This window comes from Rhipicephalus sanguineus, chromosome 11 (genome assembly GCF_013339695.2).
Source record: "Rhipicephalus sanguineus isolate Rsan-2018 chromosome 11, BIME_Rsan_1.4, whole genome shotgun sequence".
NCBI classification, from domain to species: Eukaryota; Metazoa; Arthropoda; class Arachnida; order Ixodida; family Ixodidae; genus Rhipicephalus; species Rhipicephalus sanguineus.
This window is the reverse complement of record NC_051186.1, coordinates 14,569,773-14,584,323: the sequence shown is the minus strand read 5'-3', so window position 1 is coordinate 14,584,323 and position 14,551 is coordinate 14,569,773.

Below are 14,551 nucleotides of genomic sequence, written 5' to 3'. Positions count from 1 at the left end.
AGCAGACATGTCGCAAGGGTACTGCACAGTCACATGGAAGCCTTAACATAGCACATCCACGAACGTTGCCATAGGAACACATTTCGAACGAGTTATCCGTTTTATGCGTTCTCACTCGGCATATTTGCCTCAGGTTAGCGGGGTGTTTACCGCTGTGACTGAGTAGGCCCGACTACTTTGTGCGGGTCGACACCGCTCGTGCATTACGAAAGGACCGCGTGAGGCGTAATCATTAGTCTCGGATGGCCATGGCGTTAGCGAAGAAAAATAAAATGCCAGTAGAACGTGCACTGTGTGAGAAATGACGGTGATTTGCAAATGTGCACCTTGTTTTGTAAAAGTTCTCGCTTTCATGGGACGTCGAAAACAACATCCCTTGAGTCGTAGCTTTGCGCAGTCACTAAACCTACATCGACGCTCACAAAGAAAAAATGTCATTTGCGCGCATTGATTTTACTTATCATTTTTATAGAAGTACTGCAACCGAGCTATAGCGCCACTCCATACGCGTCTGCTCTTCGACCAACACTCGAAGACTAGGCGCGTCACAGTCGTCGACATCCGTTGTAAAGCATAGCAAGCGAATTAGTTGGCCAATAGCAATAGCTTATCGCGATAGTATTATAATCAGAACTGCGGCATTCGTGATAAAGAGCGCTCATGCACAAGGAAGGATAGGTTTGTCCGACTTGCGCTACATGTAATCGAACCTTCGATAGCTTGATGATATTCCGAATACACAAAAGGGTCAGTTGGATCTCGTGTTTCTGACTTGAGATTCATCCATCCATTAGGCATGAACTAAACGTCTCTGACAGCGCTAGCAGTATTAGAATTCACACACAGCTCGTCACGTTTTTAAAATATGTAAGGTTTTCGCATGGAACAAAACGTTTCCATTTCACATTTTTGCGTTGTGCTCCTCATGCGAACGTAATCATTTCGTTGGCACAGTGTGGCAAGTCTTGGCGTTCTCGTTAGAAGTTCTTTGGTTTAAGTGTTATGTTGAAGCTGATGTTTCCGTAGATTTGTACTGACTCCCTAATTTCACTTCGCACTTCAGTGCTGTTCTAATACTTGCCATTGGGATCTGCGAGGTATTTCAGAAATTGTGGAACGTGGTCGAGCTCTTTCTTTCATACTGGCTATCCTGGAAGTCGACTACTTGAGCAACATTTCATGTGCGTGATGTCAAGCGAGACGACTGCGTAGGAAAGGCGCAAATATTTCTGAAAGAATGTTTTTTCCGATACTTCCGCCATTGTTCCCGCGTAGTGCTCCCTTCAAGGGGATGTGCGTTTTCATCGGTGTGTGCTATTTTTTTGGGCGAGACATCCGGTATATCTTCATCGATGTTGTCAGTTCTGTCAGCTTCTAATTTATGTGGTGCTGTACCAACTCTAATTTTTCCCGAAAGCGCCTCGAGGGAAGTGCGTTCGCATATTGCAGCTTTACCTGTTCCAATCAAGATAATAAGAGGGACGTCAGAAGCGTTAGACAAGGAATTCGAGAAGGAACTGCAGTTCTCTTCCGAGAGGCAACTGGAATCTTCGCACACTAAAAGACTCGTGTTTGTGCCGTGGTATCACAACCACACCGATAAAGTCAGGAGAAAGCTTGGAGCTGTGGCGGCAAGTCCCCACGCACAGTTTTTCGTGTCTTCAGACTGGCCCGATAAGGCGTTGCTCTCTTTCAAACCGTACCTTTGTCATGTGGTCATCGTTAGCGAGGCTGGCTTTAACGTTCCGCGTGACAGTTATTCGAAGTGCCGTGTGCGCGATTTCGTGACGCCAGCGTCAGCGACTTTCTTTGCCGACAGCCGTCGTCAGAGGACGACTGCTTGGCCTGAAAAGGTTGTATTTGGCTTGTCATTGCGCCCGAAATTAGTCGCCCCCAGTTTTTCAGGCAGAAACTTTCAACCCTTGCGTCCAGGAAGCTATGGCACTGATGGACGCCTACCGTACAAATAACGCCCCTCATTGCATTTTGTAGAAGCTAGGAATTCTCGCCTTCTCATTGCGACCAAAGGTGCTGGCATATTGCTGCTTCCAGTATCCCGCGATTGTTCAGTACGCCTCGACCTTTTTTCTGGATGCCCAGATGCCCGCCGGAGAAGTATGTATATTTAGTTTGGAAGAGAGTAATGCGCGCCTGTCTTTTATGGATTCTTGGGCATCATACCTTGCACTGTTTTTTCTGCTCGGCTGTCTGGGGGTATCTATTCTACTGAGCGTCTGGACGCGTGCGCGAATTTTCTTCCCGTTTGGGCACTTTGAGACTACACGGATTACTCTGTACATGCTAGCCACACTACTGGGCAGGAGCCCCCCATCCTCGATTGCCGAGCAGGAGTGTTACCGCAGTCCAGCGCTGATCTTTTGGGTGATCGGCATGTTTTTCCTCGGTGTTTACGTTCAGACGGCACTGATTGCAATACAGAGTGTCCCAGTCTCCCAGAGCAGTGTTGCTGACATGGAGACTTTGGTCATTCGCGTAAGGGAAGACAAGGTAAGGCTCTGCCTCACCGCATATTGGAAGGGTGTGGCTTTCGCTCAAAGATCATCCGGCGAATATGTCCGGGGAAACGAATTAGTCATGGCAGCGCTTTCGCGCTGTGGAGAGCATTGCTACGATGTCAAATTGCCCGAGATATGCTACAGAGACTCGAGCGACGGAAGATATGTCGCATTGTCTATATGTACGGAAGATGAGATTTCGGTCGCTTCCCGATGGAACCTGGTACCAGGAAACCGCATCGGATTGATGCCTCTCATGTCACTCATTCAACTCGACAATCCGCTCAGGTAAGATTCTTGTTCTAGATCAGCCAGTTCTACCAGGATATATATACAGCTTCTTGGTAGAGTTTAAAGAAGTTTGCCTTTTCAGTTATAGTGTTTGGTTACAACGTTGGATAAATGTTTCTCTGATATGTTATTCGTTTATTCTAAGTGATTTAAAAACGGGAGAGATAACCTTAAGTTCCCTTAACCTGAAATCTCTTCCTCGGACACCCTGAGTGACTCAAACTGGTTTGCATTGAATAGGACAGATAGGAATATGTTGACGTATGATAACTAGAGACCGGATTTTAGGCAAATGCCTATTTTGTTCCTTGTGTTCCTATCGTGCCACTTTGATATATGAGCATGAATTAGAGGTTAATAAGGGCTTTTATAATGTTTTTATAGTGCCTATAAATGCCTATTTTTCGGGGTTCGTGCCTAAATGCCGATAAGTGCCTATAAATGCCTATTTTCAAAAACGCCGTCTAGATGAGCACTATTTAACCTCAAATTTCGCTTTCGAGTGCAGTTTGAAAACGTTATTCATGTTACCGGCAATATTGACCTTTTAAAACTCTATGGGGTTCAACCAAGCCCTCTAGTTCAACCAAATTTCTGGAAAAACAACCGCTAGCAGCTAACGAACCTGAATGGAAACATAGAACGCTTAAGTTTGCAAGTTGGTGTGGTTAATGGAAGCCCGTCTCAACGTCTGCAGGGGAATGGGGAGAGGAAAATAAAGATGGGAATCAGAAAGAAGAAGAAGAGGAGAGTGACGTCCATTGCAGGGGACGCGGCGGGTGCCTTGTACAGCCGGTTGTCCAGTCCAGTGTCCCCAAGAAGTCAATAACAGCCTTGAAGACCTGGGGTAGGCGGTGGGCAGGGAACATGAAGTCCCTCTGTGCAGCCGCGGGAATGTGGAGAACGAATACGAAACAGCGGAGTGCCGTCAGGGAAAGGAGGGTTTAGATCAAAATAAATCAAAAATGTGATGCGCACGCGGCTTTTGTTTTCTTTACAATGTACTTCTGAAAAAACGCTCGCGAGGTCGCATAAGAAATTGTAGTTAGACACTGGGAGTTGTGGCGTGCCCAATTAAGAGTGTTTTACCACAAGAATGTTTCAAATTGGTTCATTATGAGCCGAGAAACCATGATACGAGAAGGCGATCTTGAAACTCTTGCCACCGGCCCCGTGTAGCGTTCCCTGCCCTCTTCAGTATCGGAGCCGTGGGATCACATGACGCAGACGCATCAACACGTCATGCGCACGCAAGGTGACGTGCGCATGACGTGCCAGGGCCAGCTCGCGAACGCGACCGGTGTTGTATCGTTTCGGCGTTCGTTTCTGTGGGATGTGCCCCTGAGTGCGTGCACGTGTGGAGAGGCTGGCTCGGATCATGTATCGTTCCCGCGATACACCGCGTCGCACAGCTAGAACTGCTGCAAGGGACAATGTACCAAAAAGGCGCCAAGCGTTGTCGTGGCTGGCATCGGCACGACGCGGGAATGGCGAGAACACGAACACATGCGAAATTGAGGCAGATTAGTCTGGCATCTCCTGCGATTAGAAGTAAAAAAGAAAAAAAGAAAAAAAAAACTGGTGAAGCTTGCACTAAGCTGCGCAAAGCTCGAAACAGCGAAACTGGACGATTCTGAAGACTCATCTGGTTGCTTCTAGGTTGTTTCTAGGCCTTAGCTAGGTGATGTTGGTTGTTTCCACGTTGATTCTCAGCGCAGAGAGGTTCGAGTTCAGCCGGACAGTCACAGACACGACACGGATGTCCAAACTCCCGAGACGGAACCTCGCGCTGAAAGCAAGCGTTCGAACCTCTCATAGATCTACGGGCACGTCGTCGTTGACGTAGGCCTTCCATCGCTTCGGGGTCTTCTGGCAGCCGCCGTTGCCTTTCCCGTTCCCTAGTATTCTCTCGCTGTACGTACTCGGGGTCTTCGGCTCGCCGCCGTCGCTTCTCAGCCATTTGTTGGGCTAAATGTTGCCCTCTTCATGTATAGTTGACCAGTGGTAAGTAGCGGGATTTACCCAATTTCTGTGGCACACACCCGTTTATGATGATGATAGTTTTCTGGTAGGCCGCACACATTACGGCTAGCCTTAACAGCTTCGCTGTTAAAACGCGCGCAAGTTCTGTTTCTTGTGTTTTATTACTTCTCTCAGCTTTCGGTCATTCATTCAAGCAACAGAATAAACAAATTGTAAATGTCGTCATGAATACTTCTCGCAGCATCATGTGCTATCGTTAGCGACGTCAAAGACTCAGAGCATCAATGTCTAGGTAGGCGAGCGAGGTAAGAGCACAGATAACTACGCAGGACCACTCATTGTCGTACGACAGCCCTTCCATCTTGGGACGCGCGCCTACTAGAAGGGCAATGGCGTTCAGTTTGAAATTTCACGTCTTTCCGCGGCGCGTAGCGTTGCAAACCTTGGCAGAGGTGATGCTGAGCGCACAGCGCATGAATTACACTTGTCAGCTCGAAATGCTGAAACATGGTGAGGCGCCTTTTGGGGTGTTCACCAACAGGGGAGAAAATTCCCCCTACGCGATTAGGCCCGGCCAATACGAGGCATCCCTCCCTTCTGGTCTTTTAGCGGTCTGGGTATCTGCTCCTATGCTGCCCTTCTCAGCCACGCCAAAAGAAGAGATTCGGCGGTGGGCATTTGACTCACCATGCGAGACAATAAAAGGAGAGACCGTGTTCTGCGAACTGTGCGGGAAAAAACAACTGCATGGCTATGTTGAACCATTGGCGCCTTTGTGCCGTCATAAACAACATCTCCGGCTTTCCTGTCCTAGATACAGGTCGGGCACATCTTTGTTTGAAATTATTTGAAATTATGTAAGAATTTATTGTGCCTATATTTGCGATTTTGGAGGCCTAAAACGGGATTTCGCCTGCCTATTTTTGGCAGCCTAAAGCGCACTTTTTAGTGCCTAAAAATCCGGCCTCTAATGATAACAACGTTGCAGTTTCGGAATATAACAGGTGTTCCGGTAGATAGGCGAGGCACGCACATATTTATGCTGACTCTACGAAGCGTCCGCGATCCCAGCCCGCGATGTATTATGCGCAAACAAAGCAGAGTATTCTTGTCGTAGCGTGGCACCAACTTTCCTGTAACCTCCCTTCAATAAATTGTGTACGCTGGTCTGCAGCTCGCTGTATGATTCAAGCTCATGCCTCCCTAGCCAGCATTTCATGCGAGCAAAGAGATGGCGGTCGAGGGAGCAAATTCAGGGCGGCATGGTGGGCACAATTCCCACCGAGAACACTGTAGGGGCTCCTCTGTTGCAGCTGCACTGGGCGGCCGCGCATTATGACGAAGAAGGACAGCGCCTGATGATAACAATGCTCTTCTCTTGTTCTGAATTGCCCTTGCTCAAGAGCCACGCTGCACGAAGCTGCAGGGATGGTCTCTCGAGCTTCCATGAATTCTACCATGACAGAGAGAGAGAGAGAGAAAGGAAAGCTTTTATTGATAGAAGGATAAGCGATCTTCCGCGTAGGTGGATCCACCATTTCTGTCTCTGAACACCGTAGCCACACACTTCTTGCTGGAGAAAGTTCGTTTGAACTTCTTTAATCCCGGGGAATCATAATGCTCCCACTGTTTGGATTGCTGTTTCGTTTCGTGATGTAGAAAATGGCCCATGTATCGTCCCCTGTTATTATTCTGCTCCAAAAATCTTCTCCTTCACTTCGTTTTAGCAAGACTGTTTGTTGGCCTAGTTGGTATTTGCTTAGCGACATATTTTAGCCGCGAATGAGCACATACACAAAGCAAAGAAACACACAACGTCAGGGGGGCGCCCATTCGACCAGTCAATGTTTCAGGAACCCACCTCGCACAGAGTTTGCGGCACTGAAGTCTCTCAATCATGGTGGTATAAAGCAGCGGTTCTCAGCCATGAATGTTTCCGGGACCCCTTGTGGACCGGTGGAAGTGATGAGTGCTAAGGTGGGGGAGGGGGGGGGGGGTGTCATAAATTGACACAACATGCAGCGTGAATTAATCCCTTTATTTCTCAGTGGGAAATAATTGTCAAACTAAAGTGCCCCACCAGTTCGATGTGCACTGCTTGTCAATAAGTTGTGCGGTCTGCAGCCACATTCAACCTGTTTCTAGCTATGTTTTCGCTTCCAATATGCAATCCTAGAAAAGGTATGCTGGCGTGCATATGTCGTAGAAAAGTGGAACAAAAGATTTACAGTCATCTCATGGAGAATGGGAAACACGAGTCAGATGCGCAGCAATGCAAGTATGTTATGCGGTGAAGCATACTAAAACTCAGAAGGGGTCGCTGTCACGGGACATAGTGTGCCTCAAAAAAAAAAAAAAAACGCGTTGTTTTTGTTTTTCGAGGACAAATTTTGCGGACTCCCCAAAATATGGCTTCGCGGACCCCCATGGAGAACCAATGGTGTAGAGAGCTGACCGCGAAATTTCGGGAAAAGAATCACTTAGCACAGGAACTGCGACCCGAACGTTTTCCTCGAATCGCCCGAGCCACTCACTGAACTGGAGCATCGGTTGACCCTAGCTTCCTTTTCTGTGTACCTGCATCATGAACGTCTGTGTGTCCTGCTTCAAATTCTCTACACCACTGCAGCGTCTTGCTGTCCCTCGTGAATGCTGCGCCGTGCACATTACTTTTCTGGCGATGAATATCAGCCGCACTGCACCCCTCAGCGTACAGAAGTCTAATTACGTACAGCACGAATTTCAAGCGTGGAGGCAGGCTCTGTTATCCGAGGCATGATTACTTGCATACTGCGCTCGCAGAACTGGCGGCTGCGACCTCATGCAGAGGGCGGGCATATAGAGAAATTACCGCTACATATGTGCATGTTGCTTCATCGGACTTTCACTGTGGTTTTTATTAGGCGGCCAACCGGACCTTGGAAAAAAAAATAGGCCTCGTACCACGCGGAAATGTATGGCGGTGGGCCTGTGGTTCAATTTGACGCATGGTGTTGAATATGGAAAACACACACACACACACACACACACACACACACACACACACACACACACACACACACACACACACACACACACACACACACACACACACACACACACACACACACACACACACACACACACACACCACCACACACACACACACACACACACACACACGCACACACGCACACACACACTACATACATCTATATATATATATATATATATATATATATATATATATATATATATATAGACACAATATTAATGAGAACTAACAGACAATAACGCCAAGGAAAGTACAGGGGGTGTTATCTGTAGTATTTAGAATATAAATGTGAAGAAAGTAAAGTGGACGAAAAGATGACTTGCCGCCGGCAAGTCATCTGCTTTCCTATATATATATATATATATTCAACGTGCAATATCCTTTCAGTTGTGCGTGAGCGCATGTGGTGTTTGCCCTGTATCTTCCTTTTTGCGCTCTAAGTTTTATTCAGCGCTTAAACTGTATTTACCTGGAGAATGAAGTAACCCTAGAGATTTCGTCGTAATTATTTACAAGACATGTAGTACACGAGTTTACACGCTTGAAGAAAATGTCCGATCCCGCATGGGTCCTACATGATATTGCGCGATTATTTCCGAGTGACAATATTGTGTTTGTGAATCCGAATTTCACTCGAAGTGTAGCGCCACTTGATAAAGTGTCGGTTTGAACGCGAAGGCATTAAGGAGCTCGTTTCGCAGGAATTCCGGTGTCGGCGACGGCGTCGTTGCTGGTGAGCGTAAAATCAGCGTTGCCGATGAGCGAAAATTCGAGATACATGCAAATAAATAAATAGTGGAAAACTTCCGTGTGAATAGGAATCGAATCTAGGCCTTCCGTACGACAAGCAGGTGTTCTACCACAGAGCAACGCCATTGCTTGGAAGTGCGTCCGAAAAAAGAACCATATACGAAGTTCACGTAATGCGAGAAATCTCCTTAATGGGACACTAAAGGCAAATATTAAGTCGATGTTGATTGTTGAAATAGCGGTTCAGAAACCTTGTAGAGCTACTTCTGTGCCAAGGAAGTCCTTATTTTGAATCAAAATCAAGTTTTAGTGGTCCGCATCGCGTTAGCGCGCTTCAAATCACCCGCCTGAAAGCGGCCTTTCTGATGTCACTGTTGCCGTGCCCAACTTTGCTCGCCTTTACTGCGTGGCTGGGTGCACTGGCGGCGTGCACCATTCGGGCATCCGGCAATAACACATATATGTGGCATTTTGTCGAACTTTCTGTCAGAGCGACTTTCACGAGCGTGGAAAACAGACGCGGCAGTACGCGATACCGAAGCTACCACTGAGACGCGACCGCGTGAGTGAATCCGGGCTCCGGGTGAAGCGCAATTCGGCGAAAAGGGAACTTTTGAACCACGTGCGCCATCCCCCATGGCAACGCCAAAGAGGTTCTTTTTTTTTATGATTCAAACAGAAACGAATGAGCAGCATTTTATTACGTCTCTTGATGCATGGAAGGCTCTTTTTTTATTGCAGCTAGTATGATACTAGTGATTAATTGTAGTCGGACGCTCTCACGTCATTGCGATCAGTTCCAAAATGTCCCACTCGTGGTGCTCATCGTGTGATACATTTAGCCTATTTCTCGGTAAGTAGGGCACTGCTGTTGATAATATTGCCGTTTTAGACGTTGTCATACATTGAGCTTTCACTCTGACATAAATTGTTATTTGCCTTTAGTGTCCTTTTAATGCATGTAATGTTTCGTGGCAGAATCGTTGAACCTCGTCCGGCGTCAAGACATGATAATTGCACAATGAGTGAGGGGTTTAAAGGGCCACCCATTACAAAGCACTCAGGCACATTTAATAATCATCATCATGATCATCAAAAGCATCAACAAGGTGAGCAGCTGCATAGGTTCGCTGTTGCCTTAAGAGCGCGAAGTGGGCCCTTTGCTGATTCGTGAAATGAAGGATACGCAGCTGCTCACTTTGTTGATGTTTTGCAGCTGATGATGATTAAGTACGCCTGAGCGCTTTGAAATGAGTGGGCCTTGTTACGTGGTTGTGACGGTGAAAAAGGTTGCAGGAAAACTGGGAAATTCAGAGCTATTTATTGGGCGAACTTGTGCCCAGTAAATGAAAAGTCGAAGTACAAGCGATTCACGCGGTACACTGATCGCAGCGAGAACAGTCGTCGGCCGTCGAGTAATCCAATAATAGGTGGAACGCGTCTTTTATACATCAGTCATCGAACCTTTCAGCGCTATTGCTGGTGCACGCGTGAGCTCCCAAAGACTTTAGGCTGGCGGGCTCGCCGTTGTGAAAATACTGCTAATAAATGCGCGTCCCTGTGTTCGCTTGCACGAAGAACTGATCTGCGCACGTTAGCTCCGTGAGCGGCTCTCGCGAGACCCCATACGTAACGACTCCCTTGAGATCTAATTGATACGTTAGGCAACTTGCACTAGCGGTGTAAGGCTGAACGAACGGCGGAGCTGGTGGCCAACCTAGTACCGACTCAACTCGGGGCACGGATGGGATTCGCATAATCGGGCAGGACTAGCTCAAGCGTGGCTTAATCCAGCACGGGCTCGCCGAGCAGAGCTGAATCAACTACGACTCGATTTGTATTTGTCTCAATCCGGAATAACCTCATCCGAATTAGTATATCCGACACGTACGACTGGCTTGATCACGGAGGGTCGGAATCCGCACTTTCGATTTTAGGATTGAATCGGATTAGCTTAATCCGGGTTATCTTAATCCGGCCGGACTTAACCCACGACCTGGCTAAGCAAACTGGACTCAATCTGGATTAGCTTCATCAGGATTAGGTTAAATCGAATTACGTTAGTAATTAGGCTCAATTAGACTTAATTAAGATTCTCTTGACTAGTCTTGGCTTCATTAGGCTTGGCCACGCTTAACTTGGCTCAACTAGGCTAAACTAAGCTTAACTTGGCCATGCTCAACTTAGCTTAATTAGACTTGACTAAACTAGACTTAACTATCTTCACCTTCGTTGAGCTTGATCATGCTTAACTTATCACGTTGCAGGTGCTAGGCGCGGACGTACGAGGTGCTAGGTGACGCGAGACGCCATGTAAAGCAGAGGCTCTTTCACGATGGGGGCAGTTTCTGTTCGCACGAAACGGACAAACGAAAAGCATAACAGCTGCGCTGTAATAACGACTTCAGTTGGTCAGAGTGCGATTTCTCCAAGAGACTTATTGTGTTCATTTATGATTTTCAGAAACTCTCGAAGAACCAAACGCTCCCGTGGTTCTCAGTAAATAGCACACAAAGAAGCCGCCTTCGTTTCACGAAACTGCCATAATACATGCTTCTCTCGGCGCAGGTTTCGCCACAAGTGGCTGATTTCTGTTCTCTCCGAATGCGGGCTTGTGAAGCCTCATCGAAGAACAACGCATCATCATCCGAAGAAAAATAATGAAGAAGACGATGCGTCGAGCAATATCTACCTGTTTTTTGGCGTGTACATGATTGGTTGCGCCATATCATTCGCAGCTCTTGGCTGTGAGCTTGTTGCGCATTCACGTGGCAAGCGACGATAGATGACATATTTCTTTCAACCACTTCAGCGGAAGCAGCCTATGGCATTCGACTGTCAGCATTTAGTTGAACATTTCTCGTACGATCTGGTTTTCATGCAGTTCCGCTTTATCTTGAATTCAGGGGCGTAGCCAGAAATGTTTTCTGGGGGGGGGGGGGTGTTCAACCATACTTTATGTATGTTCGTGTGTGCATTGGTATGTGCGCATACGTATATACCGAAACAAAAATGAAAATTTTCGGGAGGGGGGTTTAAACCCCCAACTCCCCCCCCCCCCCCTCGCCTTGGCTACGCACGTGCTTGAATTGGTACTTTGCTTATGTTAGCAGCAAGGCTGCGTTCCCCACTACGACTGTTCTTGAGTGTTCTTGCTCAAATCGAAATCGTTTACACGAACATGGAGGTTGTCAAAGATGCACGTTCTGCGATATTATCGCTCTGTGAGTGAAACCATTAGGCTGACTGAGTTTCTCTGATCATTTATACCAGCACAATTGAGATGCCAGTCTTGAATTTTTTAATTATAAATCTAAAAAAGCAGATGTTCGGAGGAAGACGGAAGCATGAAGGGAAGAAAAATTCGCCAACAAAATTCGTCGCTGCGCTACAGCGACACCCCGTGATGAAGAATTTTTCATTTCTTATAAGGTCTGCAGCATGTATTTTCAAACTGTATACTCGGTTCCTAGACCCAGCAATGCAACCCACTGAATGTTTTGTATTGAAGGCAAACAGTAAGAAAATGTCTAGTGTGAATTACACACTACAGAGAGAAATGCATTGGAGAAATAGCAAATAAAAAAACCGCACAATAAGGGACTTGTCTTATGCAATAGAAGTTTACTCCCTCAAGGTACCCCGCCGCAAAAGTCGTCAAGCACCAAGTGCCGTATGTACGGTGGTTTTCGAAATATTTCGATGAAGATAACGGAAGTTTGCATAACATGGCGAGCGACAAGCACATGCACTAACATTCAAAAAGACTATGTAACGTATTCAACAGTATTGCGCCCCTTGCGTTTTGTGTATCTTGGTTTCCAATGGCGTGCTCTTGACTGTTTAGTGTTGCATGTTTTCCATGAACTACATTGTATAACTATCCCACTATTTCACAAAAAATAGTCTGCCTCTATAATTTCATTTTACGATTTGTATTATTGGATATTATATTCTTGCCCTCCCTGCAATAATCCCTTCTTGGGATTGGCGGAATGTTTAAACAAAATAAGCCGCAGTATTGGCTGTGACGCACTTATCACCTGCACAGAATCATGTTTTGATAATGTGTGCAGGAGCATGGAAAAATAATTATAACATTACACACACTGAACAGATGAAGCAAGCTATCGAATCACGCTCTCCACCAAAGTGTTTTAAGGATTATTCACTTGATGCCTGTAGCGATAACCCAAGAACATTGCTTTCAGATTCACCCGTGGAACCTCTCACTAAATAATTATTTTGAGCATTGCGAGGCATGTCTGTGTATCTACGATATTTTGTCCATATAGGATGAGAATGCTTCGTCTGTACAAAAAAAAAGAGAAGAAAACGAAATACAGAAATGTTTGATGACATTGCCTTTAGTATACCATTTGTTTTCTGTGTGACAAAACACGGACGCACAGTCTGTAAAACGTGTGGCGTTGAATGGCAATGAAGAAAACTATTAGGTGACGAAAAAGAGTTCGTTGGCGGCGCGTTCCTTTCGGTGACGCTGCGAGTAAAATCAGTGAGCCAGCGCTAAAGCAAGGTCCAGAAAGACACCAGCGAGAAGCAGCGCGATCCCGTAGCGTTAGCGATACTACTGCGCGGAGTTGCGTCTTTATCTTTGCACCCGCCCTCGCCGAAATGAAGCTGTCCTGGCGAACTAAGGGTCTACGTAGAAGCAGAGGTATCCGGCATGACCAAAGACGTGCCACGTTGACGAGGTTCCGTACACGCCGGCGCTACTCGTCATATGGAGAAATTCACCGGGGACGTTAGCTCCTAGACCCTTGTAGTAAAGACCCTCGTACTTTGGGACGAGTTTGGAGGAAAGCCCAGGAGCCTTGCAAGGAGCAACTAGCCACAGAAGAGATCTTATTGAGGAATAGCAGGAAGGTTGCAAGTGAGTCGGCGCGGTTTTCTTTCTGGTGCTGCTGCTCTTGTGATGTAAAGGTGCGCGCGAACTGGCGGCACTCTTCGTCTTGTGACTTGTTGAACTAACCCCCGGGTCTAGAGGCTTTAATGTCGCACAGCTTCAAATGTGCGTAAATACACTTCACGCAAGCCAGTGACCGAAAGAGAATCTGCAGCACTCACCTTTTCCGGCTTCCGGTTTTAAATAGGTAGAGAAACGGGCGCACACCCTTCTCCTGTCCTAATGGGAAGACGAACAACCAGAGCGAAATGAACCGCACATCCGCTTCCTTCTGAACACTGTGACAGCGCGAAAAATGAGCCTGGCCTCCGAGATGGGGCAGCGCCCGCCTGATCACTGAGCCCGCGCTGTGTTGTCCCGTATTATATAAAAAAAACAACAAAACAAAACAAACAAAATAGTGGCCAAATTGCTTAAAGGATATCATGGGCGGAGCTCACGCACTCATAGCCAAACAAAAGCCTCGTTCTTTTTCGCAGCTCTCCATTCGGAAATCGAGCCAGCCTACTGAACAAAAAAGTACATTACCATCGGTTTTCTGTAGTTTTCATCTCTATTTTACATTGGGGCAGCCCGAGTTTATGGAAGGTAGTCACAAGCGTGGCTTATTATCCGCGGATTAGGGATTAGCGAATTTCTTCAAGCTGCGCTTAGAATTTTGCGCGGACAGGGCGCACTCCTGGGCTACTAGTGTTCCATTGTTTCAGAGCATGCTAATTTGATGAATATATTCACATTGCGGGTTCTTGGGGTGATTTCAATCCATATAAACAAGCTTCTTTGCAAAAGCGAACACACTTGCGTGAATGAGTCTTTAATCAAAGTGCCAAGATCAATATAGATATGAAGATACTCACATCGTAATTTAGTACACAGTGACTTGCTTTTGACTGGTATGCATCGGCCTTGACCGTATTATTTAGGGTGGTTCTGAATTGTACTTTAAGCTGACGCCTGTAAATTGTAGTATCCCAATTCATTCAATGTTTTCAGTGCGCTGAATCCGATATCGTAGTTATGCACAGATGTTTCGGGCGCAATTAGTATGAT